Consider the following 4,230-nt stretch of genomic DNA (forward strand, 5'->3'; position numbering starts at 1 on the left):
GATCCCTAGCATCTGCATCTTCGATTACGCCCGCAGCCCCTTCTCGATCGGTTACAGCCATCGATCGCGCCTCTCCCTCCTCCTCCAGCAACTTCGTAGTCTCCGTTCCGTCGCAAGGTCATGACCTTCTACACCTTCGGCCTATCTACGATCGTCTCCTCGTAGTTCCGGCTCCAAGTTCATTGAGGTTTCTCCTATTCACGCTGACCTTGGATCGAAGGGGTATTCATATCTTTTGTTGGGTTGAAATCATAGTTTTAATGTAGAAGAGAGGCACATGTGTGGTAATTCTGGAGTTAACTGTTTTTGAGAATGGATTTTGATTTCGGACCAATTTACAGTAGTGTTCATCCCTTCTGTTATGAGAAGACTCTTAAAAATTGATTATTTCTGGTCTTTCCTTGAAAATGCACCTTGTGTAGCTTCTTTTTTAGACAATTGATGAAAAGAGATTGATTACTCATGCTTTCTTTGTCGCTGTGATGTTTATTTCTGCAGATCATTAATGACAGTGGATATTTGTAAATCAATGAGAGCATTTAATTGATTTAACTGTACAATATTAATTGATGTTTATTCTGTCGATCAACTTATATAGATCCACAATTAAACATTGTAAACATGTATGCTAAATTATTATCAAACCCGAGCAATAGAGGTTTGAAATAATCTGACTCTGTTTTGTTGAATCAGTTTGGTGTCCTCCTTCAGAGAATCTTGGTCATGCCATTGACTGTCAATCTCACTAGTATGTGTGTCATTCCTATATTCCTCTCATTTGTAACCTTCAGGCTCCTTTTTTTCCCCCCATCTAGACCATAGCCCGTCTCCATCTCTCTTATGTTTGTCTATCTCATATTTGGTTCTAATGAGGATTTTTCCCTCCTAGAATCCATACACAACCAGAAAAAGAATATCAGTAAAACAAGGCAACAGAGTTCTTGCTAGGACCATGAGCTCCATCTGTGATTTTAAGAAATCATTTGATTGTGTCTTGATCATGGAGGAATTTCATGACGTTTGCTCTCATTTTGTGGCCTCTAGGTTTTGGTGTGGTTACCTGATTCCTTGGAATTGGTTACTTTATTCATTTAAAAAATGTTTACCTACAAACAAAATTACGCACATTAGTATAACTTCCTAGTGTCTTAGGGAAGCACTATAAACCATATTATTGGGCATGATATTATTCAATATGTCATTTAATCTATTTGGACAAGAACTTTGTCAGACCAAAAAAGTACTCATTTCAGTTGGTGCAATTGTACATGTATATTACATAATGTTTGAATGTGACCTTGATGGGATGGAAACCATCTGAACAAAAATACCATCATTCCTTGAGGCGTTCTACATTCAATTACTATTGAACAACTGAAGTAGATGTCTAACTATTCTTTCTCTAGGCTTTCCACCATTGTGAAAGCTATTCTCGTGCCACCATTTCTTGTGGCAACACAAAAATTGTGTCACAAACCATTCTATGCTGTCATATAATTTCTGTTTGAAAGAGGCACAGAACAATCTCAATATTGCTCCAATGAGTTTGTACTCTGGCTATTATTGCCCCAGATGAGGGATATATCAACCCTTCATATCCCTTTGATGTGAAACTATCCAAGTTCTTACCTGTCATTCAATCTGCTGTTCTGATATTGCAACTGGACCCACATTGGTTTCTGGTATCTTGTTGCTAGTGTTCTTGAGTTGTTTTGAACTGATTCTTCATTGATCCTATTTCTACTATGATTGGTACAGTCTACACAGTCATTGTTTGAATTTTTTAGTTCAAGTATATGCCTTTATTAAGATATATGCACAGTAAAGACGAGATCCAGCATATCTGTTTTTCCTCTCTTTCTGCTTTGGTTGATCACTTGTGAGTTGCTACACTAATGTAAAGTTGCTGAAGCATCATACAAGATTGCAAAAGTTATTTTTTAAATCTAAATCATGGATTGTCATCATCATGCAGATGAATAAGAATTTGATGAAAAATGAGATGATTTTGCTTTCAACTATTTGTAGTGGCCATGAAATCTCTGATATTTAGTAGTCCTTCAGGATACAGGGAATGTTCTAATGTCGATTTCATTGTACCCTTAAAACAGGAGCTATGCCATCTAATTTTCTCCCTGCTTTTTTTTTTTTTATCTAAAACTTAGATTGAATTCTTCTGTAAAATTGGGGCCTGCTATATCCTTCTAGAACATCTAATGTATCCTAATATATTGGTCTAGTATTCCTTCTTCCTCTTGTCAGGTTACGTCTATGTTTTGGCATTTGATAGAAATTTGCATTTTCTTCCAGGTTTCCTTCTCGAGTGAAGATTACCAGGAAGAAGTACATGACTATGTCTTTTCTCAGGTCCTTCCCGGGCGTACAGTTGCCGCAAGTTCTCAGGTATAGTTGATAGCTATAGCATTTACACTATTGATGCAATCAGTTTAAAAGCTTTGACTAGCTCTGGCTCTTGACTGTACTGGATCTATGTATTCATTTATTTTATTGTTAAATTAGAATTATTATGTATGCTATACATGGAAGACTTGGACTATTTCAATTGAGTTGTGAAAGCATATACCCTTACTGAATTTTGCATTTAAAACTGCACTCATATACCATATATTGCTTGTTATTGCGAATTCAACTTTTCACAACTCAATTCCTGTGTTTATTCTCGTTTTATAACTCCGATGGCCCTATGGGCTGGACCTAATTTATGAGTTATGTCAATTCTCTCTTCTCGGTTCAAAGTTTAATCTAAAGGATACATTATATTACAGGCTATTGGAGCAAGATGTGGAGACTGTCCTCAACGTACTGCAGCCAGGACCTTTAGGAATCCTTGAGCACAAGTTCTCGGTGGCAGAGGTGCAAGAAGCGAAGGCCACTGTTAGAAGAGCAATTGAGAACTGGCGAAGGAATTCGTCCCTCGTAAAAGTTGCTTCTACTCAGCATAGCTCAGAAGGTACACCTTCACACAGCGGATAAATCTCCTGCTCCTATGGTTGCAAGAATTCAACAACATCAAGTTCTGGGATCACAATTAGATGCGATTCACTATTCTCTTGGCATCATCAGCATGCTCCGATCACTCTCTCTAGTTTCCTTTCATCGTCTTATGGAACCATGTAAATCTTCTGAGAAAGCGAGAAATTGAAGCTAATAAGGACTTGATAGAATTTTTCTTCATCTGAATCGGAATTGTCATGACTATTTCTACTAAAGCCTAATATGTTCCTTTCATGAGTGGCCTAAAACCAAATTAGCACAACATATTTCATAGTTGCCGAGAAGAAATTTGGACTGGCATGATCTTGTCACTTCCCTAACGACCCTCTGTATATTTTTGATCAGGAATTTGAGTGCCTGATGTCTCCTGGTATCCCTCTTTAGTTGTAATACATTTTTGTTAATTTTGAATATAAATAGAATAATAAATTATTATTATTATTATTATTCATTTATAATAAATTTTCTGTACCTGTTTGATTTTTTAATCAACTTCATGATTAAAAAAACCAACGTAAGGATATTTTAAAAGGAAATGGCAAGATTTTGACAATAATAAAAGTTGAAGGTGCGCACATTGAATGGCATTTCAAAGATTTTCCTTGGTTTTAATCTTTGTGCTAAGCTTGACTACTTGACTTCCATGTAGCTGAGCTGTTGATTTGCCAAGTCGCATGGTGAGCTGCATCGCCCCGATCATGGTCCACCAATCATCCTTCAAGATCCCCATGCAGAAAATCCTCTCCACAGCTGCCCTCAGCTGGTCGTACGCCGCTGGATGAGCCGGAGGCCGAACCCAAATGGTGGAGGGTGCGGCGGCGGTAGCCACTACAAGGCGATGGGTGGCAGCTTAAATAGTAATGTATAGGAAGAGTGGATCTGGTATGGGATGAACTGAGACGCTGTATAAAACTTCAATAACCTCTAGATTTTGGAATTTGGAAGTATCAATAATAATCAACCTAGAGTTTAAGGACAGCCATCAGCCTCAAAACTTCTGTCAATACAGAAATTCTCTAAGCTTCTGTCAATACGAGCTTCTGTCAATACGGAAATTCAAAGATGGATCGGATTACATTAGATCTATTGTATATAATTTTATCCCGTTTTACAAAAGATTATTTCTGCGACTTAAAGATCACACGATAACAACTTTAATATTACACCAAGACTCCCCTTCACTTATAGAGCTTAAACAGATTTAAAAAAAGGGAA

Source organism: Zingiber officinale, chromosome 5B, assembly GCF_018446385.1.
Source record: "Zingiber officinale cultivar Zhangliang chromosome 5B, Zo_v1.1, whole genome shotgun sequence".
Lineage (NCBI taxonomy): Eukaryota > Viridiplantae > Streptophyta > Magnoliopsida > Zingiberales > Zingiberaceae > Zingiber > Zingiber officinale.